The sequence below is a fragment of the Sylvia atricapilla genome, chromosome 14, assembly GCF_009819655.1.
Source record: "Sylvia atricapilla isolate bSylAtr1 chromosome 14, bSylAtr1.pri, whole genome shotgun sequence".
NCBI classification, from domain to species: Eukaryota; Metazoa; Chordata; class Aves; order Passeriformes; family Sylviidae; genus Sylvia; species Sylvia atricapilla.
Window position 1 is genome coordinate 3128165 of NC_089153.1, and position 25139 is coordinate 3153303.

The window sequence follows — 25139 nt, forward strand, 5'->3', positions numbered from 1 at the left end:
GAGGCTTGGAGGTGGGATTTTGGGGGTTTGGGGATGGGTTTTGGACGTTTGGGGATGGGTTTTGGAGGAGATGCTTTAGCTTCTAGTCCTTGTTTCCAAACCCTCAATTTTAAGCCAGCTCCTGCCCAAGTAAGGATATTTTCTCCTGATGCTCTAGGTCAGGAAGCAAACTGGCAGGTTTGCTCTGGGTAGAAGTCGCTTCCCTGCCTGCTGCTTCCCGCACCGCTGACTTCCGTGGAAGGCACGGATGTACATCTAGCATCCCCAAAACACTGCAAGTGTTGCACAAGGAGCGGTGCTAGGAGGTGAATCTTGGGTGGCCTGCAGAATGTGCTTGGCACACAAATGGCTTTCTTGAGGAGACAGGGAGTGAACTGCTGAGACATCTTGTTGCTTTAGAGGATGCTCGGATATCACAGGAGGAACCCCCAGCCTGTCCCATGGCTGTGGTTAAAGCCGGGGTGATGGCGAAACCACGGGTAATAAAAACAATACACAGAGAAACAGTTTCCTTTTACCACAGAAACAGTATTTCAGCACAGGCTGAGCTGCACTTGCCAGCTGTCGGGAAAGCCCTGCGTGCTGGGGATGTGTGGTGCTCTCCGTGGTTGCTGTGTTTGATTTTCAGCCTCTCTGAACCGTCCTGGATGTTTCCTGGAGTGGGAGCTGTGTGCCCAGGTCGGCATCACCACGCTGTCCCTGTGGCAGGCTGCGGGGTGGTGCTTTGGCAACCCCTCTCTCTCGGTTTGCTCTTTTTATCCTCAAGTCAAATGACATCAAACAACCTAACTGAGACGTATCCCATCACCACCAGGTATCCTTGTGGACAAACCATGAATTATCCATGTGGTAGAACTGGGAAATGCATGAGGAACTGTGTTTGTGCCCCGGAGGCGCATGGCTGGTCTGTCCCTGACTGGGATGCAGTGAAAATTGCTGGTGCTGAGGATGCTGGCCAGCAGCAGAGGTTATTTTTCCTCCCCAGCACAGGCCAGTGGTACTGTTTGGGGAGTGGATGTGCTCCAAGTGGATACCAGCAATCCCAGGAACAACCTGCTGATGTTGGTGCTGGGGTGGGATGATGTTTTGTTGGATTCTGCTTGCCCAGCACCATTCAGTGTTGGAAGTCACAGCCACTACCTAATGCTGTGATTTTGTGTCTGAATTTGGCTTGAATAAGGCATTTGCTTATTCAAGTAAACAGCAAAGGAAAAAAAGTGGGTTTTTTTCCCAAAAGATAATCTTTTCAATGGGAGCTCTACCACAGCAGCCTATCATGGGGACCCACAGGAACTTAAATTGGTCTGCCCAGTGCTCAAACAAGATCATGTGGCCAAGGCAAGCTTGGGATGGCTGCTGAATGAGACAAGGTGCAAAACAGGATGGATCAGGGCCATGGATAAGTGCAGGAGCCAGGGGAGTCTCTTCATATGTTGTCTAAGTTTGGCCTTGTACAGGCCAGAGGCTGGATTGGGATTGTGCAGGGAACTCCTGGTCACAGGAGTGATGGGATGCTGCCCATCCTGGCTGTGGTAGTCCCATCAGTGTCTCCCATGTGGTTATCAGGCTGCACGCTGCGCTGCTTCCACGGCTTCTGCTGAAACCCATCCCAGACCTCTCCTCTCCGAAAATCCAAAATCTTTTCATCTCCAGCCCCACAACTCTCAGTTTGGAGATTCCACAATATTTTCTAACAGTTTCTCTGCTTCCCTGTGTCTCTCAGTAGCAATCAGGGGGTATCCTTCAGCCCTGTTCTGATAGCCTAAATGAGACCAAATTTAGGTAGCTTCCTCTCACAAGATAATGCTCCTTTCTTTGACTGTTGTTGTCATTTTTCACCAGTTTCAGTTCTTTGGAAAGACGAGGGAAAATGTTTTCAGAGTTGTGGCTGGGATTTCAGGCTTAAGATCAATGGGCCTTTTGTTTTGAAATCTAATTCAGTGGGCTTTTAAGAACATATCTGATCATTACTGTGAGCATCTCAAAGTTTGGAGCCGCAGCCTGTTATTCAGCTATGAAACAACAACTCCGCTGACTCCAAGAACTTGTACAAACATTTATAATCAACAGGAGGGAAGCTAAGAGCCATTCAAACAACAGATAAGATTAGTAACTGAAGTGGCTGGGCTGCAATTGTTATTGTGCAAGTCAAAGAAAAGGCTGTCACACATGGAAGACGTTGCCAAGCAAGATTTGAGTCGCCGAGTCATTCTTCTCTCATCCGCTGTCCAAATTCTCCTGCAGCCTTCCCAGATCTCCTCAGGCTGAGTCGGGTGTTCTGCTGGGTTAGGAGGTGACTGAGTTTAGACTTTTTTCCCAGGCTGTGGCAGATATTTCCCTCGGTCCTGCTCTTGTCCAGCACCCCCACCGTGGAAAAGGGAGCATATTCTGGTTCAGAGAACTTCCTCTGTGCCGTGATGGGAGTCAGAGCGCTGAAGCAATCAAAGCCAAGTTGCTGTTGCCATCTCTCCGATGCAGAGCACTCAGAAAGCTTTTACAGCCACGGGGGGATGTTTGAGGCTGGGTGAAGGTTCAGACCAGCCCCTGAACAGGAACGTGTAACAGGATGGTGGAAGCTCCCTTTGCTGTCCAGCTGGGTCCTCCTCGGAGCGTGCCTTTGGAGAGAGATCAGCATGGCTCATCCCTGTCGTGAGGCATTGGTTACCCTGTGAACAAGCCCCATCGTGTGCAGCAAACAAGGAACCAGCACACGACATCTGAAAGTCATTTAGGGAGACGGGGATGATGAGCGGCGCACACAATAGCTTTGCTATTAGGGTCTGTCGATCCTAATTAAAAAAATACTTCTCAATGAAAATTATTTATAAAAAGAAATCACAGTGACCCTAAATCAAATTATTTGTGAATGGTTTTTAGTCCCCCAGATCAGTTAAAACTCCTGTGTTAGTCACTGGAAGTCATCCAAGCTACATGCTGAATGAATAACATCCCTGCCAAATTTCATTTTTTTTTTCACCCTCACCCAGTTTGGCACAGGACAGTTAAAGTCATTTTTCTAAATATCTTTCAGAACATCAAGCAACTGTAAAATAACAATGGGAAAGCTTGGCCACGGACAACTGCAGCCCTCCAGTTGGAACCGTTTCTCTCCAAGAAAGCAACTCTACTTCCTTTGATCTGTTTTGGGGGAGCACCAAGGCAAGGATTCCTCCGCGGGGGTACTGGAGGCTCACTGCCTGAGGGAGCCTGGCTTCCAGGTGTTCCAGAGCAGGGCACAGCTGGATCCAAACTGGACCTGGGTACAGGGTTTGTGCCTTTTTTTGGCCACCTGCTAGAGGGTGACATCCCGAGGACATAGCAGCCATTCCTTGTCCACGGTGGCAGTTTCCATGGAGCTGTAACAACGCCTCTTTTGCTCACTCTTCAGGAACAAAAAAAACAAACAAAAAAGAAAGAAAGAATCAGTGAGTGCACAATGGCAGAACAAGTTCTTGCTTTTTGTGTCTGCAAAGATAGAGTGCTAATTCTTCTAAGCACTATGTGATGTCCTATCCAAGGGAATTAAATTCGGGATTGTTTTCGTGATGGCTTGTTCCAACTCCAGTGTGCTTTCTCTTCTCCTTTGACTGGCCTGCAAGTCCCCCACTGCCCTTTTCTCAGCTGGCTTCCCCCTCATTTGTTCTTTCTTACCATGGAGGACTTTGTGGTGTCATCACCTGCAGAGAGCGAGGACCCTCCCCAGTTCTTGGTTCTCAGAGACATTAAGAGGGAAGCGTGGTTCTCCAGCTCCCCACATAATCCAGGAAGTGCTGGCTGCTCTTCTGTTCAAAGCTAGCAACAAATGGCCACCAAATTCCAATCTTGCTGGTTTTCAGTGAGAATAATTTATAAGCCCAGGGCTCTCTGCTCCTTGTCTCCTAAGGAGGAGTAACGACTAGAGCCCAGCATCATGTGCAGCAGTTAGCAAAGGCTGTGTCACCGTGTACGTGACTGCGTGTTTCCCAGGTGGCTTCTTTGCATCCAGTTGAACTTGTGTGATGCCTGGGTGGGCCTCTTCCTTCCTTTCCCTTTTCCCATACCCGTGGCAGTGGCTGGGAAGGGGCTGTGTCCACAGGGACGCCCAGGAAGGTGAGCATAGCTGCCTCACAGGCACAGATGCTCTGGCTCCTGGTGACCAGCTGGTTTGTCCTTTTATTAAGATGACAGCACCTCCTGTGTTTTTGCTGTTTGATTCCTCCTGTGTTCATGCTGCCTTGCTGCTGTCTCCAGAGCTGTGCCCAGATGCTCCTGTTGTTCCTCCAGCCGTGACTCCTGGTCCTGGACTTGCACAGCAAGGCAGCTGACACCCTCTCTGGTCTTGCTTTTCCTTCTGGGCTTATGGACATGCTGAGGGTGGTGAGCTGTGAATCCATCCCATCAAGGCATGTTTTTGGGAAGTGTGCTTTAGAAAGCCCTGGCCAGGTTTTGAGTTTCCCAGCTTTGCCCCCTCCTTTGCCACAATGCCTGCTTTATCCTGCCATTAATCTACAGCCTCTAAAGCTGTTGGATCACACCAGGTGGAGTTCCTGGTGTGTCCAAGAGCAGTCCAGCTGGTGCAAGCTCCCAGAGGAGAAAAGGGTGGGAGAAGGCAGAGAGAGAAGTCTTGACACTAGAGACCCCCAGGTATGAGTGTGCCTTGGACCTCCACACTCCTCCTCCAGGCAGAGGAGCTTTCTGGCCATTTGTACCTTCTGGTTTTGAGGTTAATACTCCAGCCCCTCCCCAGTGCAGCTTTCTGCAGGCTGGGATTCTTTCTCAGGTTACTTTAAACAACCTTTCCTTAAAGAGTATGTGAGGATATTGGCAATTCCCAACTCATGACAAGATCTCTTACAGTCTGTTCCTGAGGAGCAAGGCTGCTCATAGAGCTGGGGTGAAATGGGCTGACTACTTCCATGTGGGGCCAAAGAAACCCCAAAGGAGCTGGAAGGTACAGAACAAATCACAGTTTTGAAATGAGATTTAGAGCAAATCACAGTTTACCAGTTTTGCATCCAAGAAAAGGATGCTTTGACTTTTTCTTTTTCCCAGAAGTTTCTCCCTGAAGATGCTAACGTGACTTTTACTACTCTGAGAGGGTGCAGCGAGTCCTCAGCTCTCAGGTGGGCTGGCTGCTGCCAGCGTGACACAGTCCTCTGGTTTGACCTCACATGGCAGCTCAGCACCATCATCCACTCACTCACTCCCCTCTGATGGGATGGGAGAGACAATCAGAAGGATAAAAGTGAGAAAAACTGGCTGCTGAGATAAAGACAGTTTAATAGGGAAAGCAAAAGCCACGTGCACCAGCAAAGCAAAGCAAAGCAAGGAATCTGTTCCCCACCTGCCATTGCATTCAGGTGTTCAGGCACTGCAGGACAGCAGAGCTGGATGGTCTGGGATATCCCTTGGGTCAGTGGGGCTCAGCTGTCCTGGCTGTGTCCCCTCCCAGCTCCTTGTGCACCCCAGCCTGCCACTGGTGGGGCAATATGAGAAGCAGAAAAGGTCCTGGCTCTGTGTAAGCCCTGCTCAGAAAAAACAAAACCATCTCCATGTTATCACCCATGTTTTCGGCACAAATCCAAAGCACAGCCCCATAGCAGCTAGTGGGAAGCAAATGAACTCTACCCTGGCCACAACCAGCACATGGAATCCCAGCTCCCCATCCTCTGTGGAGTTTGGTTTACATGGCTCTGAAAGGAAAACTCTCCCAAAACTCACACAATAAAAAGCAAACTGCAGCTGTGCAGCACAGACAAGTGCTCAGATCCATTGCTGGACTGCAAGTAGCTGATGTTCCTATGGTGGAACCTCTTGCTGCATCCAGATCATTGTCCCCCTGGACCCTGCACCCACCTGGTGATTTTAGTGCCCCTGGCTTTGAATCCTTTTTTCCTGTGGTGGTAAAATGCAGCCACAAGGGCAAGGGGTGTATTCAAGGCTTGTTCTAGCAGTGTTCAGCTCATTGCAGAAGCTCAGGACCTGCCTTTTGGCTTGTGGGGCCAAATGTGTGTGTGAGTGAATGCAGCCCTGCAGGCCCAGCTGATACCTAAAGCAGTCATTTCAAAGATGCTACAGAAACCCAGGCATAGAGTAGTACCTACCTGGAGGAGAGCAGAGGCACTGGAGCTTAATTTAAACTCTCCCAAATCCCCTCCCTCCCAATCCTAAGATAAATGGACAAAAACATGCTGTGGAAGCTCTGGTGGAGCCCAGCCAGAGAAGAGCAAGAAGGAGCCAAAGGCATTTCCACAGCTCCTCTTGCTGTGCAGGAGGCTTGGAGAGGTGTTTATAAACACCTTTTCTGTTCACAGTGCTCTTGGCCCCTCTCTGGCTCGTGGCCAGCCATGGCCTTGGTCCCAGCTTGTTTCGAAGTGTTTCATCCCCCGTGCTTCACAGAGCTACCCCGGTGCTGAGGCTGGGTGGGGATTTGCTCTGGGGGCAGGTCCATGCTCTCCAGGAGGATGGGAGCTGCTCTGCAGATCCAGGAGACAGGAATTGCCCTCCTCAAAGCCATTCCTGAGGATGGTCTGAGTGTTCACACTGGCCCCGTGCTTGGTCTTGCTGTGTCTGAGAGTGTCCCAGAGTGTCCCATCCCTGTGGGATGGGCACAGATCCAAGCAGGGCACCTCTGCCCAGTGCTGGTGGAGCTGGTGCTGTTTGGCATCATCAGGACAGGAATCTGGTTGGGGCCCTGGGATGAAAACATTTGGTTGACTGTAAACAAAACTATTTACACAGATACTTCTTGGCCTGGCCTGGAGAATGTGGGAGCTTTGGTCCGGAAGAATTTATAGCTTGTAACTTCTAAACTCCTCATTATGCAAACATGAGAACAACCAAGGCATCTCATCTCACACAGCAACTGGCTGTGGTGGCAAACAAAGCCTGTTTAGAGGAGGTACAGGATGATCTCTGAGTATGATTTCGTGGAGTGAGGCATAACAGGATGAGTGTTTGAAGCCATTCTTCAAGTGTGGCAGCACTGCCTGTTGCCCTGTCCTTCTGTGCCCAGCAGGTGTCCTGCCCCACACTTGGGAGGAGGCATCCACCCAAGACCCCATTCCCTGTCTTTTCCAGGAGGATAAAGCTGTTCCTTAAACCATACTCCCATACCTTCCCTGGTAGAAGTCACAGCTGCCCTTCAGGGAGAATGAAGGTCTCAGCTGTGCTGATCCAGGGAGGTATTGCCAGCTTTGCAATCCTCCTGGGAGAGCTGAGAGGGGCTGCCACAGGTAGGGAGGTAAATGGGATACCTCCCTTTAAAGGCCCATTGTTTTCTGGACCTCCAGGAAGAGAAAAGCAAACTTGGCTTCTCATTTTAAGCTTTACCAAAAAGAAAAGGGACTGTGGTGGGGCAGCAGAGTCATTTGTCATTCCCAAGGTGATGATTCCTACCAGCCCTGAGGTGAGGAGAGGCCCAGCTCACAACTGCAGAGTCCTGTGAGCCCCACCTGGGTGTTGTGACAAGGAAGAGTTAGGCACTATTTATTCATTTTCAGAGTGACATCTCATGGGCAGCATTAAGAAATGTACTGTAGCAGGGTAATGTCTCAAAGCATCAAAGTTTATTTAGCAATTATTTAACTTTTGCCTATATCTCTTTCAGAGCTGCTCTGGGGATATTTTCTGGAGCATCAATGTGGCCCTGGGTGGGATTCCTCTCTGTCCTGTTGAGACCTGTCTGGGATTTGGAAGCCTGGGATTCCTGCTCTCTGTGGCTTATCTGGAGACTACCAGCTCAAAAAATTAGTCCCATAACTCATCTCAGTGTTTTGGATTTTGCTGAAGAGTTGTTTGATTGAAAACCTCCTAGTCCATAAGCCAGACCCTTACCACAGAGGTAATATCTTTTAATTTTTCCTTAAAGAAGAAATGACTAAAATGATGAAGGTACTGAATTTTTCCATGCTTTGGTTCCTCCCAGAGCGAATTGGCTGCAGAGTCCACTCTGGCTTGGTGTCAGAGGGGAAATAGCTTCACTTTTATGAGGTAATTCCTTGGTCTACTTTTAGACCCACAAGTCCCAGCTGGGGCTGTGCAATAGCCCTGCAGTGGACTGAAGGAGCACAATTGACTGAATCCCACCCAGGAGGAGGAGAAAACCTCAGCTCCCCTCAACCCTGCTGCTGTGGAGAGCAGGAATTGCCTGGTGCCAATACAGAATGCACCCAGCACAGCAAAAATCCCTTCTCCTCCCCAGGGGCCATTAGGGGGGTTTCAGCCTCTCACAGAGTCTAGATAGAGGAGCTGGTTCGAGGATATTGCTTATGGGAATATGTTGGGAACTCATTAAAAAGAGAATTATAGACCAGCCCTGGTGTGATTGAGATAACGTGGTGTGTAAGTGTGCAGGAAACATGAACATCCTCTCAATAATTAAATTCAATTAATTGTTTTACAGCTGCTCAGCAAATACCATGAGGTTCAGGTGGGGAGATGCAGTGCTGGGATTCCACAAGGTCTGGATGGAGCAGGTAAGAGACTGGGCTGTGTGGAGCACCTGGTTTGTGTTGGAGAGGACAACTATTTACAAACCAGAAGCATTAGTAAACTGGCTTTGCTGGGGACTTGTGGGACAGCCTGCAGCCAGCACAGCAGCCACAGACCCTGTTCTGGAGAAAGCAGTGCAGGGGCTGGGAAGGAAAAGGACTCGGGCACCTGTGAAGGGGGATTAATCCTGCATCTCAGTATGAAAGGGCTGGCAGCAAATGGCATAACAAAACAGCTGCCTTAATAAGACAGAACAAAAAGAACGATATATAATAGCTTGAGGAACCAAAAAGGAAGAACTTCTCTCCAGGGAAGAGATATGGATTTATTGGGGAAAATCCATCCTGGGTCCATCCAATGCTGCATGAGTGCAGGGTGCTCTGCATCTGAAGGGGCATAAGGCTTACTTGCCCTTGATATTTCTCTTTTTACTCTGCCTTGTTAAAACAGATGTTTTATCAAGCCTTTTGCTGTTGGGCATTTCTCACTGAGACTGGAGAGACCCCCACCTCACCTCCTCCCCCACCCAGTGCAGGGAGTGTCCCTGGGAAAATGGGTGTGCTCAGGGCTTGTTGGGGGACTAGACTGCTCCCCTCAGATCAGAGCCAAGGCTGCTGCTGCCTCCCTGGCCATGCCCAGCCTGGGGAAACAGGAGGGTTGTGCCAGACCCCTGCTCTGGATGCCTCACTCAGGTCCCCATTGCTTCCCTGCGTGAAGCAGCAGTGACTCCTGGAAGGGGATCAGTGCTGTGTGTTGTGTCATGGGCAATCAGCATTTTCCCTCTAGCTGGGGGCTCAGAAACAGCCATGCCAGACTGGTTAGAGCCCATATATCCCAGAGTCTCAGGGTCCTGGAAGGGGCAGCGGGATGGGAGCCCTGGGATGCTCCTGGCAGGTCCCTGTTTGCACCATGACTGTTGTCAGGATGACCACGGCCTCACTGGGCTCAGCCTCATCAACCCCAATCAATGAAGGACCTCTGCCCCTACGCTGTGTGCTCTCCTAGGGATAAACCACCTCCTGGGAAAGAAGGATCCCCTGGATATCCACCCTCAGCCTCCCAAGCCGCACTCTAGGGCACCTGCCCTGTGTGACATGCCCCATCGAGGAGACTTTGGCTCTGTTGCCTTTGTACCTGCCCTCCAGGTAGTTTTTAGCCATTAACTCAGCCCTAAACTTCCTCTCAGACAGGCTAAATGAGACCACCCCCCATCAGCCCTCCTTTTAGTGCCCATGTCCCTGCCCCACGAGTCTGTGTGTGTGATCCAGCCTTCAGGAGAGGAGAGAGAGGCAAGAGCAGCACCCCCTGGGGCAGGTCAGCCTTGGTGATGTCAGGGCCCCATCACTCCTGCTGCAAGCAGAGACTCCCACTGAAGCCTCTGTGTCGTCAGAGCTGGCCTGGCATCCTTCCCAGGAGATGAATCCTGGGTGAGGAAACCCCAAGGGCTGTCCTGGCTCTGCAGGGTTAATCTCAGTGCAGATGCATGTGGAGCTGCCTGTGTCCTCAGCTCCAGCCAGGACGTGCACAGCAAAGGGCTGAGGAGGGAGCTACAGACCGGGAAAGCTGCGTGGCCTTGGATGTGTTGGGAGCGCCCTGAGGTGCCTGAGGAGGGAGGATCCAGCACATGCACGTGCGTGCCCACGGATCCCACGAGCAGAGATGCAGCAGATGAGCTGCCTTGCTCTATTTGTAACCTCCCACTGCTGTTGCACAGGCTTTGCAAGGAGGAGAAGGAGCTGAAAACGGAGCTGAAAATTGAAACTTGAGGCTTAGATGCTTGGAGGGGCTCAGGAGCCTGAATCAACCCATCACTCCCCAGGGAAGCAGGAGCTTCTGGTCCTCCTGGACCCTGTGTCTTGCTCTCATGCTCAGCACAGGGTGAGACATTCGTGCTCCACCTTGGAGCAAAAGTCATTTTCATTAACTTATTGAGGGAAGGAGACATAAAGACACAATTTAATTGCAAACCACAAGATTACAGTGTGAGATGAAGCGAGGAAAGAATGAAGGGAGGGAAAGGAAAAACAATTTGGTCTTCTTTTTTAATTTGCATCCCTTTAGCTGGCTGAAGGAGAGCTGGGTGAGGACAGGGCAGTTGCCATGGTGTGCCCTGGGATCCAGCCTCCCGAGCTGGGCATCACAGCTGGGATGTTTCATTCAGCATCTGAGCACCTGAAAGCTGAACAGTCCCAGGTGGCTGGTGGGTGCAGGATGAGAGCCTCGTGTGCAGGGAGCCACAGACTCCTGTCCTGTGCCCAGCTCCAGGCTGTGGATTTCCTGCCTGGATTCTGCACCTGCTGCCCTGGGGGTTGCTTTTGGAGAGCGCAGGATGTTCTTGGGAACGTGCGTGGTAACAGGAGAGCACAGGGAGAACAAACAGCGCTCCTCTTCAGCCCTTACATGCAGCAGCTTGGGACAGTCCACCCCTCCCCTGATCCCAGCCCTTCTTGCAAAGGGCAAGATGAAAAGGTGAAGGATGAGGCTCCAGAACCCTTCCAATCCTCCAGGCTTCTGGCTGAAACTGCTAATTAAAGAGCCCATTTCATCAAGTGATTTTCTTCTGATGTGAAAACTTTTCCATAAGGAACTAGTCCCGAATCCACCAACTCATTTCACATTTATTTTAAATCTGAGCTTTAAATTGTGTAGTTTCCTCCAGGGCTTGATTATCTTCTCAGTAAAAGCTCTGTTGTTCTGGTTTGTGAGGCCTACGTTTAGCCTTGCCAGGAGGTCTGTGCACCTCTCAGTACAGGGCTCAGATGCTGTCACCTGAGCTCCTGGGCTTTCCTATTTATTGGGATCTATTAAACAAGTCACCATTTCTGTAATATCAAGGGCATTTTCCAGCCACAGGCTGCCTACAAGCAGTAACCTGTTGCTGCAGAAATGGTCTCCTGGATCTCAGAAGTCATTTGGAGAGGGTCTCTTGTCTAACAGTGGCAGGTTATATTTAAACAGGGAATCAAGGGCAAAGCCAGCCAAAGAGCCTTGTCCCTCTCTATTATTGTGGTGGTACCTCAATCCTCATTCTCCGTGTTTCCTACATGTGTAATAAGGCATACACCCACTCAGCATATTTTTACATAAAAATACACAAAACTGGCCAAAGTGGAAGGAGACTTTATCTGTGAAGGGAATTCAGAGGTGTACAGATATTCCTGCTGCCCTGGTATGACTGCAATTGTTATTTAATACACAGGGGGGTGTAAGGAGGTTGTGTGGAGAGAAGGGAGAGAGGAATATCAGTGGCTGGAGCGAAATCCAGTCCAGGGAGAACCTGTGGGATGGAGGGGTCTCTCACTGGAGGGCTGGAGAGTGGGATACACCATCCTGTGGGGAGCGTTGCTCCCGCTGGTGTCATTTTGCACCGTGTGTCATCTTTCTGGTGACACATCTCAGTGCCTAGGCACCACTGTCCTTCCGGGGGACAAGAAGAGCTGCCTTGCTGATCCATCAGCTCCCTGCCAGTCCCAGCACAGGAATCCCCTGGCTCGGGGCAGTGGTGCCCTGCAGAGGCTCCCCTGCCTCCTTCACCCCGAGTGGAGCCCTCCTGGGGCTGGAGCTGCTGACAAATGTTGGCTGCAGCTGTCTGTATCCAGGGAACGGAGCGTGTGAGCGGCACAGGGAGCCAAGGCACGCGATGGGAATGATCAACGGGCAGAATCTGGGTGCTGAGGCATGGGCTGGAACATCTGATTGGAAGGCTGGGAGGGAAAAAAGGGAAGGCTGAATTGTTTATGGTTTGTTTTTCATTCATCATTCCTGCTCGTGTGGGTGGACAAGGAGTGAATGAGTTTCTCGGGGAGGGTAGCAAATAAAAGAGGCACACATTTCCTTGAAGGATGAGTAGATTTTTTTTTTCCTTCCTACTGCCTAGGTGAATATGTCACAAAGGGGCTGGAGGGAACCCTAGCAGCTTCTCTCCCAGGTGGAGGAAACCACTTAATCTCAATTTTTTCCCCTTTGATCCCCGTGTGCCAAGAGATAAAAGGTTTTTTGGGGGGGTTTCATCATAATAAAGTCCTGCTTTTTCACCCTACAGCAAATGTCTCAACTTTTCTTTAGACTGTCAAGCATCTCATGGAATTACAGTGGGTCGATGCTCTCCCAGCTGAGGGAAGGATTTGTGGCTGCATCAGGCCTCTGTGCCAGGAGGGTCCACTTCTGGGAGACACAACACTGGTGCCTACAGCTACAGCCCTCAGCTCTGCCTTCCCCTGGCCTGGAAGTTGACATTAACAGGCAGGAGATATGTAGAAGTAGATGATCTTTGAGGTTTCTTCTAACCTGAGCCATTCTCTGATTCTGTGGTTAGTCAGTGTCCAGACTGGAGTCTCAGATTGAGTGCTGGGCTTTGCTTTTTCCACATAATTCCTGTGTTCATCATTTATCTCCTGCTTTTCTCATTTCTCCTGAGGCTGTGGTGGTGTCCCCCTGGTGCCAGGAGTCTGGTGTGTCCTGGTGAAGGGCTGGCTCCTGCCCCACATGGCAGCCACTGATGCTCTCCATGGGCATCCCAAAACTGAACAAGCCAAATCCTTGCAGAGAAGACGTGGAGGTGGGAAAAAATGGCTGCAGTGGATTTGTTGGCATTTGTGGGGCTTTTGTGAAACACCTGATTGTTGCAGGGAAGGAATGTCCCATAGGGAGGGAAAGCAATGCTCCCTTGACTGGGGTATGGGTTGCTGTCTCCTGTATTTGCCATCTTCACACCAGCAAGGAACCAGGATAGAGCTGGTGCTGGGAAGGGCTCGGGGAGGTGGGGGCAGACCCTTGCAATGCAAACATGGTTCTGAGGCTTGTCTGAAATTGTCTGGGCAAGAGCTTAGCACAGCCTCGTGCTGGATAACACCAGGGAATGGCTGGACCTCTGTTAGGTTGGATATCAGGGAAAGGTTCTTCCCCCAGAAGGTGCTGGCACTGCCCAGGCTCCCCAGGGAATGGGCACAGCCCCAAGGCTGCCACAGCTCCAGGAGGGTTTGGACAGTGCTCTGAGGCCCAGGGTGGGATTGTTGGGGTGTCCTGTGTAAGGCTGGGTGTTGAACTCTATGATCCTTGTGGGTCCTTCCCAGCCCAGCGTGTTCTGTGGCTCTGTGCTGTGTTCCTCCTTACGCCAAAAGCCCGACATGGGATTTGCAGGAGCACATCTTCAGTTGACACGGAGGAGGCTGAGCATCTGCAGCCTGTGGAGATGTGGAGTCCACCTGCCTGTGCTGTTGGAATGATGCCTTAAGTTTCAGTTTTCGTGTTTTCCAGATTCTGCTGCCCAGGGGTGCAGTTCTGGGCCTCATATTAAGTTTTAGTCAGCTCTCTTCACAGAGCAGGGAGACAAAACAAATCCTTTTCCAGCTGAGGACCAAGAACAACTTTCAGGGCCAAAAGCACAAACAAGGGTGGGCTGAAGGGAGGAACAAGAAGGATGGGACCTCACAACCTAGAGCTGTAATTGGACAATTAAACCCCAAAATGCAAATGGAAAAAAACTTATAAAAGTGTGAGACCTCGTGACCATTTGTCCATTTTGTGCCCATTTTAGGTCCACCTTGGGTGTAGCCCTGGTCAGGCTCTGTCCTGCCCAAGGTGGGTCCTGGAGGCCTTTCAATAAATACCTACTTTATTCTCCAGCTCTGTCCAGTCTCTGTTTCAGGGCAGCCTTCCCAAGGCATTAGGAGGTCAACATCTGTCCTTGCAGAAGAACTGCAGGGCTCCTTGAAGAAGGGAGGGACCCTGGGACACTGCCCTGTGTAGCTTCTGCACCAGCAGGGCTCGGTGCCAGGAGCTCCCTTGGCAGAGGGGAGGAGAGACCTGAGAGCTGCTTTGTTTTCAGGCATCTCGGGGAAATTGCAGAAACAAAATTAAGGGAGGTAAAAGAAAAAAAACCCAGCCCCCACAGTGTTTGCCTGAGGAAATGAGAACCTGTGATGGTGCTGCTGAACTCTGGGGTCCTCCAGACAGGGTGGAATCCAGGCTAAGCTCAGATTCTCCACCTCTCTTCCAGGATGGCAAATATGATGGGTTTTCACAGCAGGGAGTTAGGGGACAAATGGGCTTTGGATAAATTAAAGCAGACCACAGACCTCCTGGGTTCCCTGCCAACAGTTACCCTCGAATGAGGGAAAATTTAAAAAATATAAGTTATTTAGGCTTCATTCTCTCAAAGCCAGTGTTCAAGTTGGTCTGGTAACTGCACCAAGGGCCTTGCTTTATTTATTTCATGTGTCAAAATGCCCAAGGACCTATAGAAAATAATGATTTTCCATTTATATAGGAAGAACGGCATAAAAGGGGGAGAGGGATTTAATCCTAAACAATTTCTGAAATGGAATGAGAAAAGCAAGTGTCTCAAGTGATGAAAACCAGTTGACTTCACAAGAGTTAGGCTGAACAGCAGGAAAAATACTGCTAAAAGGAGATGTGGCCAGTGCCCCTTTTTTGAGGACTTCAAAACACCCCAGAGACAAAGAAAACCCTCATTTTCCAAAATTGCCCCTGAGGCCTCACAGGTATCTTGCACTGAATTTCTCAGCAGGAGAGCCACTGTGGTCTCGCCAGGATTTCAGCCTGCAAAAACCAGACAAGGATTAGCAACTCAGCTGCCTGGGCATGAAGCTGCCCTTTCTGGAGAGGAGCAGGGTAGAGCAGGCGAGCTCCAGGTCGAGTTATGCTATCGGGTATCTCCTTCCTTCTCAGGCAGAACCTCAGTTGCTGTCTGAGCAAAATGATAGGGAGAGGGGAAATTCCTCGGAGATTTATGTCAAAAGAAGAGAGAAGTCAGGTGGTTTCCCTGCTCCTCCGAGCAGCTTCCTGAATGTAAAATACTGCTCTTCCCTCTGCTGTGGGAAACACTTCTGGTCCCTTCTACCTCCGCCTGCATTCCTCTGCAGTTCTGCATGGTCACCCAGCAGGGGAAAAGAGAAAGCCCTCAGAAACATCTGAGACCAAACAGAGCCACAGCAAATCACGCTTAGCGAGAGGAAATGCCTACAAGAAGTGAGTGGTCCCCGAGCCCTGCTGTGTGCACGCCGGGGGCTCCCGGCGCACCGCGGGCCTGCGATGGCAACGCCGCTCTGGGAGCGCCCCAGAGAGGGGCAGAGCAGCGGGAGCCACGGCTGCAGAGCCCTGGGTGCGTGTGCTGGGGCTGTGCCCTCGTGTGCCGGCGGTGGGACAGCCCCGAGCCGCGGACACACGGGGAGAGGCTACGCCCCACGCCCGGGCTGGCCACAGCGGCTCCGCTCCCTTCCCGTTTTTCCCGACGCTTGTGGCCGTGCGGTGTTAAACGGACAGCAAATCCCCCTCCTGCCATCTGTGCTCTTTGCTCTCACTGATGGGCTCAAAGAGCCAGCTCTTGACATCTCTTGAGGTTTGCTGAGGGGTTTCCCTGGGGCTCTGAAGGCCCTGGGGCATTCCCGGAGCCATCGGCTGGGAGCGGGCTGAGCCCAGCGCTCCGGCCTCCAGGTCACCTCCGCGGGATGGGACTATGGCCGCTCCCCTTCACCGCAGAATCCAGTGCAACAGCGACCACAAAATCCCCCGCTGCTGCTAATTGAGCATCTCCGCTCCCTTCCGCACTGCCTGGGCAGCGAGGCTTCGGGAGTGCAGATGCCTCAGGATCAGCCTCGAAAATAAACCCAAACAAGCGCCTTTTTGGAGCTTAAAGCGACTCCTCCTGGAAGCCACTGCAGGGAAAAGCATTTGTTTATTAAGGAGAGGCAGCAGGAACAGAGCATGAAAGGCGGCTTTGTCTCCCCGGCCACTGCGTGCTCCGTTTGTCTCTGTGTTAATGCCTTTCCTTCAGGTGTGCAGGGAATCTCGGGCACAAATCTCCCAGCTCCATAAAACCATCGGGCAAAGAGGAATCCCCGGCTCCCGCGCCCTGCGCATCGCGGAACCCCCGTGTCACCTGCAGCCGCCCGCAAATGAGCGCATCTTTGGTTGCCTCTGCGGGGAGAAGGGGGGCTCTGCGAACGCCTGGGGACCCGCCGAGGGGCTGGCTCCACGGCCGGATGGAGGCAGCGCGGTGTGCCTGCATCCCCGAGGACCCCCAGGGACGCGGGGATCCCCGCCGCAGCGGGCATCCCCGGGGGGGAGTCCCCGGGCAGGGAATCACCTTTCCGGGGGCTTGCGGGGGTCAGCATCCCGGGGGCAGGGGCGGCTGAGGGAACATCCCGCCTCCTCCCCGCGCCGCGCCGCGCCGTGCCCGTGCCTGTGCCGGTGCCGTGCCGCGGCCGCGCCGCGCCAGGCCGTGCCGGTGGCGTGCCCTGCCGTGCCGCTCCGTGCCGTGCCGGTGCCGTGCCGGTGCCGGTGCCGTGCCGCCCCGCGCCGCGCCGTGCCGTGCCGTGCCGCCCCGCGCCGTGCCGTGCCGTGCCGTGCCGTGCCGTGCCGTGCCGTGCCGTGCCGTGCCGTGCCGTGCCGTGCCGCCCCGCGTCGCGCCGCTCCGCTCCGCTCCGCCCCGCCGCGCCCGCCGCGCCGCAGCCCCGCAGCCCGGCCCCGCAGCCCGGCCGCCGCCGCAGGGCCGGCGGGCAGCGAGCGGCAGCCGGCGGCATGAGGCGCGACCCGGCGCCCGGCTTCTCCATGCTGCTCTTCGGCGTCTCCCTCGCCTGCTACTCGCCCAGCCTCAAGTCGGTGCAGGACCAGGCGTACACGGCGGCGGTGGTGCTGGAGGGCAAGGTGCAGTCCGTGGGCCCCCCCGCCGGCGGCAATGACAGCCGCGGCGCCGGGCCCGCCGGGGGGGTCCTGGTCAAGGTGCTCGACCTGTGGCCCCTCAACAGCGGGGGGCTGCAGCGGGAGCAGCTCATCAGCGTGGGCTCCAAGGCGCCCTGCTTCAAAGTGAAGCGCAACCACCGCTACATCTTCTTCCTCGAGCCCACCGAGGAGCCGCTCGTCTTCCGCACCGCCTTCGCTCCGCTCGACACCAGCGGCAAGAACCTCAAGCGGGACGTGGCGCGGATCCTCTGCGCCGACTGCGGTACGGGCCGCGCCGCGGCGGCGGGGGGCGGCGGGGGGCGATGGCGGAGCGGCGGCGGGGAGCGCTGGCCCGCGTCCCGGGCAGCGCTGGGGCGACAGGTCCGTACCGCTGGGACCTGCGGGGGGAGGACAGGTGCCCGGCGATCGCCCCCCACTTCACCGCCGGTGGGCCCGGGGAGCCGCGCCTGCACCGGGCGAGATGCGATGTGATGAGATGCGACGCGGTGCGATGCGATACGATGCGATACGATGCGCTCCGCGCGGCCCGGCCGCCGCAGCCGCGCTCCCCCCATCCCCCGGCCCCGGGGCTCCTGGCTCGCCCGGCTCAAGGTCCCGCAGCCCGCAGCGCCAGCAGCGCAGCCCCGAGCCCGGTGCGGGGAGTGCCCGCAGCCCGCGGCCGCCCGGCGCCGGCGGGAGCCCCCGCTCTCAGAGCGGTCCCAGCGGCCCGGCGCCGCTCCCTTCGGGGGCCTCGGCCGTGGCAGCCCCGGCCGGGAGAGCTGCCGGCCCGCGGGGGCTCCGGTGACTCCGGCCGGGACCCCCGCCCCGGGCGCCGTCCTTCTGCGGAGGCGCCGGGCCCGGGATGCGGGGCTGGGACAGGGGCAGCGCTCCAGGAGTGCCCTAAGAGCCGGGAAGTTTTGCGGCTTCCAAAATAAGGGTCCTCGCGGTGGGGGGCAAGTTGGTTTTTCTTTTGTTCTTTCCGCGCATTTCGGTGTTTCCGATCACGGCTCTCGTGCCGTGGCTTGTGCTGTTCTTCCAGCACCTCTGGAAACGCGGTTATGAAATGACTTCAACGGGAAGCGCCCGCCGGAGCGTCCCTGCTTTTGTTCCTGGATTTTCCTTGCTGTCCTCTGGCAGGTGAACACCTGCGAAGGGCCGGGCAATGGGGACCGGGAGAGGACAATGCCTGTATTTTCCCAGGGTTTGGATCTGAGCTGACAAAAATGCACGGCTGGCCCTTCATCCAGCCTGAATGCTGGATAGTGTGTCACAAAATCTGGGGAAGGCTGGCGTTAACCCGGAGAGCTCTGAGTGCCGTGCCCTCAGAAGCAGCTCAAACCCCTCTTGTTTGGTGTGTTAGGAGGATACACAGAGTGTATCTCCAGGGAATCCAGGCTCCCCACTCCATGTCAGCCCAGCGCATCCTCATCAGGTTAATTGGCCTTTTGCCTCATTAAAAGCAAGGTACTTTGTCAAGTTATACTTAGCTCTGTAATGACCATATGTGTACTGCTCTGTGGTGGTTGTTGTCGTGGTATTAACTGGGTGTTTCTGGGGCAAATACTCTGCCATTCGGGACTGCTGACCCTGCATTGTGAAAGCCAGACCTGCCTCTTTTTTTAGTTATCCGAAAGATAAATTTAGAAACTCGTGTTTCCTGGGAGAAAGGTGGAACCTTGCATATCATAATATGTTGTTGAGGAAAATGGGCTAGGACTGTGTGCGAGAAAACTAATTTGGGAGACACTAATTTCATGTGCACCTGTATGTGGGCCATCGTGGACGGAGAGGATTTAGTGAAAGAGCTGTGGTAGAGACAAGAGGAAAGTAAATGGGGGAATTTCTCAGGACCGTGGTCTCATTGTCAGGGGAAAACACAGCAAAAGGTACGTGGCTTTTTTTTTTTTTTTTTATTAATCAAAAAGGATTCTGAAGTTGTGCATCTCTGAGCAGCAGTGTTTGACTTTAAGGGGAATGGAGGCTGCTCCGTGGCATCCTGGCTTAGGCCCAAAGCGTTAATGTGTGGGCTGATGTAACAACAAGTTAAGGGTTGTCATTCTGTCGTGACACCTTCTTGGAGCTGATGCTTTTGTTTCTGTGTGGCTCTGACGGGCTGATTCGGCTCCCTGGCTGAGGGACGCTGCAGGTTGGTGGGAGCCTTGCCTCAGCTGAGCTCCATGGCAGATTCCAAAGGAAAAATAAAAGCTGGTGGTTGGGAAATGTCATAGCTGTGGTTTGGTCTGGTGATGAAGATGAAATGGGAGCCTCAGCTTGCTGAACTGGTGGTTGCCTGAGCACTTCATGCTCTTGGTTCAGCTGGGAGGTTACTTCTGAAGGTGACTTTCCTGGCAGGATCTTCTGATTTGTAGCACCTGAACTGCTGGAAAGGTGTGTGAACTGGGAAACCACGCCATGTTTTCCCTTCCTGCTCAGTGGTTTGTGCTGGGAGGGAAGATCAGAAGGGGTGAAGGGGTATTTCCCATTCTTGCTGCTCATGAGGGTGGCAGGAGAGCTCCAGAGCTGGGAGGGGATGATGTCCAGGCACAAGGTGCACTCCCAGGGACAGCTGGGCTGCAGCTGTGTGAGGGAGGTTACAGAGCTGGGGTCACTTCTGAGCAGGAAGGGGGGAAGGACCTTGTAGCTCTGATCACTCCAATCCCCCCGCTCCCAAAGATGGAGGCCTCACAGGACCATCTTCTCCCTGCTCTGGCTCTGTGCCTGGGTCTGTTTTCCAGTGATTCATCCCCTTCTCCCAGCTAAGATGCTGTGTGTCTCCTGCTCTTGCTGCTTGCCGTGGTCCGGGATGCGATGCAGGACTAGACCTGTGATGGGAACATCCGTGTCTCTCTCCAAGGAGCAGTCTCTGCTGTTTGCACATCTCACTTAGAGGAGAGAAAGTGGGTGCTGAGACTCTGCATGGGACCCAGACCGTCTCTGAGCAGAGCCAGGAAGACTGAGGTGAGAGAGGGCTGGCCTGGGGTGTGGGAGACAGGACAGGAATGCCGGTCTGTGCCCCTGGTGTGTGTGAGTCTGAGCTGGGCTGCTTCACGTGTGCCCCCTAAGCAGAGATGCAGGGAGGGGGATTCTCACTACTGGGCAGGCTCTGAAAGCTGGAACTTCCTCACCTGCAAACTCCAGAGGGGTGCAGCCTCTGCAGCTCTGCCTAGCCGTGGTTTTCCTCCCCTTGGCACACAGGGAGCAGCTGGTCCTGGTGCCTGGCATCTTGCAGGTCTCACCACCCACTTGTCCATCTTAAAACCTCTTCTGCTCTAGGAGTATTATTGTTTTTTTTTTTTTTTTTTCATACTGTTACATAACGATTCCTGTTATTGCTTCTCCTCCTGTCTCTTTTCTTTGTATCTTCTAGCTCCTTAATTTTGGATGGTCTCATATCTCCTTTGTGCCTACACACACAGACCATGGAGGAGGAAATAGGTGTAAGACACGGCACCGGCTCTCACTGGTGAAGGAGCTGGTGGCATTATCCCTACTGGAACAACTCCTGATCTGAATCCAGAAAGGGGGTTGTGGTTCTCGTCCTCCTGGTCTTTAGGGGTAGCTTGTGTCAGCATCTGCTTCCCACTCTGAGTTCCCTCTTTCTGTGCGAAAGATGTATGTGCAGATATTTTGTACACAGGAGAGCGGGGATTTAACCTGTCCAGGCTCTGATTTCTGCTTTCACAGAGGAACAAACATCTTCCTGCCTCCATATGCAGCGAGTTGCAAAGTAGCTTTAATTAGAGCTTCTGTGTCTCCTGAAGCACCTCACCGAAAACGCTGCTGAGCTCCAGGACGAGGTCTGCGACTCGCCTGTAGGATTAGCTAGCTTAGCCTGGGCAGGTAATCTGGTGGTGGCAGATCCCTGGGAGGATTTGCAGGCAGAGGACCTGTTGTTGTAGCTGATACTTCTTGCAAGATGAGGTATTTATTTTATTTCCAGTGCGAAGGTGTCTTGGTCCCGGTGGGAATCAGGAACATGCTGGGGCTGTGGCATTGGCCTCAGTGGCCATGTAATGCTGGGAGCTGTTTATCCTGGAGGCAGGTTGGTTAGAGCTGGCCTGCGAGGGGAGGAGGGAGCTCGGATTTTGAAGTGCCCGCTGGAAAATACAGCCCTCTGGATTACAGTGTAGGTGTTGCTGCCTGAAATAGCACTGGCAACTTTGGACCAGCAGCTCGTGCAAAAATATCCCGCTTCAGTATCCTGCAGATCATCGGACTCACTCCGAGCCAGGCAGGCACAGGGAGGGGCGTGGGTGGGCTCCAGCCACAGGTGACAGTGCTCTCCCTTCATCCCAGGACAGCTGTGGACCACGCAGCAGTAAAGCTGGATTTTCTCACACACCACCTTGCTAATTAGAGCTGTCTGAAACTATTTCTCACCACCTTCAGAAAATCACACTTCCTTGGGTTTGCAGAAGAGCAAAAACTTGCTTCCTTCTTGCCTTGACTTTCTGCAGATGGGGAATGGTCACTGTGCTGCAGACAGCTTTGACCTCTCGCAAGGGTGGCTCAATTCTGGGCGCTCTCTTAAATCCTCTCGTGCAGGATTTGGTCTGGAGTGGACCTGGGGCGGCTGGGCCCTCGTGGCCAGGTTAGCTCCTTGTCTCCCAAACGAGCCATCCAGGAACTGGCAACTGGAACTTCACTTGGCCGAAGCTGCAGGTCCAAGAGACTTCAGTGGTGCCTGACACAACAGAGTTTTCCCCCTCCCAGGCATGTGCCACGCGTGGAGCAAAGCCTGGCTAGTTTCTCAGTCCCCCTTTCAGAAATGTTTGACTAAATAAAGCGTCTCCCCAAGGATCTCCATGAGTAAGACGAGACTAAAACAGCTCCTGAGTGGTCCCAGCAGTGCTGATTTCTCTATCCAGGGCTGCTCCATGCCCAGCCCCTGGCCCCAGGTGCTGCTTGGTCGCTCTTTGTGCTCCTCCAGCCGACAGCCCTTAGATATGGGCCCTGAGGCAGAACGCCCTTTCTAAATCACAGGCGACACCTTGACTTGGGTTTGGATCTGGATCAGAAACTGGTGCATGCTTGGGAGCACAGAGGCAATAAACTGCATCACCAGGCAAAAAGGGAGCCACGCTCTGCCGCAGCTGAGCTCCTCGCCTCGTTTGGGCGGTGTAAGATGCACCGCGGGCACCAGGTGCACTTGGCACACCCCAAAATCTGCTGCAAAGTGCCGCAAGGGGTGGGCTTTGGTGCCGTGCTGGGCTGAGGTGCCTCTCGCAGCAGGCTGGAGGGGCTGGCCAGTGTCCCTCTGTGCATGTGGCACGGCTCCCACACAGCGCCTGCTGCTCTGCCACGTTTGGGGCACTGGACGCTGCTGCTGGAGTCGCCTGGTCTCCAGTCCCCTCCTGAGTCAATGTGTGACGCTGCTGAGTGTAAATGAGAGCCGTGCTGGCCCTGGCGTGGCACTTGGGCTTCCTCGGGTCAGCTGCGGTGGCCCAGGGCGGGTGAAGGGGCAGGCGCAGGGAGAAACACCGAGCGGAGTGCCGCCCAGGAGCAGCTCCACGAGACCGATCCGTGGGGGCAGCAGGTTTGGGAGGCTGCGAGCCCGTCTGAGGAATTGTCACTGCAGAGGAGCCTGAGCGACAAAGTGCTGGGAGGTGAGGATTGCCTCCGCTGAGGCGGGAGGCGCCGGGGCTGTCTGGCAGCTGTGTCCGTGCCCGCTCCGTGCCCCGTGCGCTGCCGGCGCTGGGCTGGGCGCAGCAGAGCTCTCGGTACATCCCAGCCCTCTCTCCGCTCAGAGGAGGCTGCCAGCATGCGAGTTCACCCCTTCCCCCGGAGCTGGACCGCCCTATCGTGCCCGAACGGTGCCGCTCGAAGGCGAAGGCTGTGCCCCGCTCCCTGGCGAGGTGTTCTCTGCGCTGTGAGCTGCTCTGTCCGGTGCAGATGGCACAGGACGCCTGGCCTCGGCGGGGGCTCGGCGGATGCGTGCGGCGAGGGGAGGCTCTGGAGGAAGCTCATCTCCCTGGAAACTTTGGCAGCCAGGCGCCTGCTCGCCTGCTGAATTGGGTGTGCGGCAGTCGAACCCCTGAAGGCACCAGCACCTCTCAGCGCTTCACGTCCTCGCCCTGGGGGAAGGTGGAGAGGTCTGCCAACTGCCCAAAATTTTGGGGCCAGAGTACTGAGCCTGCAAGAGTAGGCTAGAGATCAAAAGGAAGATGAATCACCGTGCTGCTCTTTCTCTGCTGAATGACCGTGCTCCCAGAGCTTGGCTGCTGCAGCTTGGGGCTGGGCTGGGTGCTGCAAAGGCTGCGCTGAAGGGCCAGTAAAAACTGCTCTTGTTGAATCCCCGTGGTCCAGCTCCACCCTGGAGAAGACCCTGCCCAGTCTGGGGGATGGAAAATAAAAGGTACCCCAGAAGATTGGTCCTAGAGGGGAGCACGCAATTTGCGTCTTGAATGTGGTAGCTCAGGAACAAGGTTCTTCTGCCCACAGCAACTCCCCCTGGCCTGGACAGTCCTTGAGTTCTCGTGGCAGTTGGTGGCCATAGTGGTTCTCTCTGGTCCTCCTGTCTGTCCCATGCCCATTGCCTGCAGCAGGACAGTGCCTTCCTTCCCTGTATTCCTGTCACTTACTGTTTGTGGGCCCCTGGAGGGCAACTGAGTTCATCCTATCAGGCTGTGGCATGTTCTGTTTTTTCAGAAATAATATTTCATCTTTGGTGACCTCCTGGAGCAGAGCTGGCTGCTGTTGTGTCCGGGCACAGCATCTCTCTGGGATGGGACACACATGCCTGACGAGTAGGGATGTATCACACTTGTGACAGAGCACTCAGCTCCCACCCTGCTGCCCCCCTCTCTCTCCCTGTCCTGACATGAGGGAACTGTCCTTTGCCCTCTCAGTGAAGGTGAGAACTCTGGGAAAGCCTTCCCATTGGGCTCAGTGGTGGAAATGAGCCTGTAGGATCTGCAGGTGAGAGCAGAGCCCCAGGGCTGATGGAAAGCAGATCTTGGATGTGATGGTTTTCTAGGGCAGGTCTAGATGGGTAGTGCTGTGCCTGATGGCTTGTGGAAAGGCTGAGGAGGATGGGAATGCTTTGCAGAGCCTGTGGAAGGACACGATGTACTACTTAGTGGGAGAGCTAGTCAGGTCCTGCCAATTTGGGGTCGGAAGGCAGGTATTTGCATTCATTATAATCAATCACTGCCCATCCACTTTCTGTAATGGCTCAGTAATGACGAAACGCTGCTCAGGAGCCTCTCGGTGGGCTCAGGGCAGGCAGATGGCTTGGCAGGAGGGTAAGGACTGGAAGTAGGTCTGCTTTCTGGGCTGCCTCAAAGCTGGCAGCGATGCAGGAGCCCTGGCTGCTGCCCTGGCCGGAGCCTGTCCCCGCCGGACCCTGGCTCCCGCTGCTCAGGCCGGGCAGCCCTGGGACGAGCCGAGGGGAGAGCAGCATCAGGCACAGCCTTTACTGCCAGCCTGGGCCAGTGGGATGTGGCCTTTCCCGTCATGCAGAGCTGTGTGGGTGTGTGATTAGCAAAACACTCATTAGCCCTGGGAGTGTGACAAGGGAGCGTGATCCGTAGGTCAGGATGCCTCGCTTGGGGGTTGGGTCTTCCACAGGGGTCCACGGGATGGGAGTAACAGCAAGGGTAGGAGTGAAGGCTCCTGGCCCTTGTCTGGACCTGCTGCTCTGAGTGTTCCCCTCCAGCCTTCCTCAGCTGCCCTTCAGTGTGCCTTGGTGCAGAGAAAAGGAGTGTGGATGTGTTTGTCTGGCTCTCCCCATGGCTGCTCTCAGCCTTCAGCCAGGCTGGCACCTGTCCAGCTGAAGTCACCAGCATCCCTGGGGAGATCCTCTGCCATGTGGGGTCTCAGCCACCTTCTCCCTGTATCTCTGCTGAGAGAAGGATCTGTCTTCCCATCCTGGCTGCCAGGCTGGCTCAGCCCCAGCCTGAGCTCCATGGGGAGGTGCCTGCTGAGGCTGGTGGGATCTGGGGAACATCAGAAACTCCTCTCATGGGGTGATGGGGCACTCACTG

General features: G+C 54.2%; 1 protein-coding gene across 1 annotated transcript in view; it reads left to right on the forward strand.

Moving 5' to 3' along the window:
* Window positions 1-25139, forward strand: part of PFDN1 (prefoldin subunit 1) — a 203474-nt gene that overhangs the window by 102025 nt on the left and 76310 nt on the right. The window lies entirely within an intron of this gene.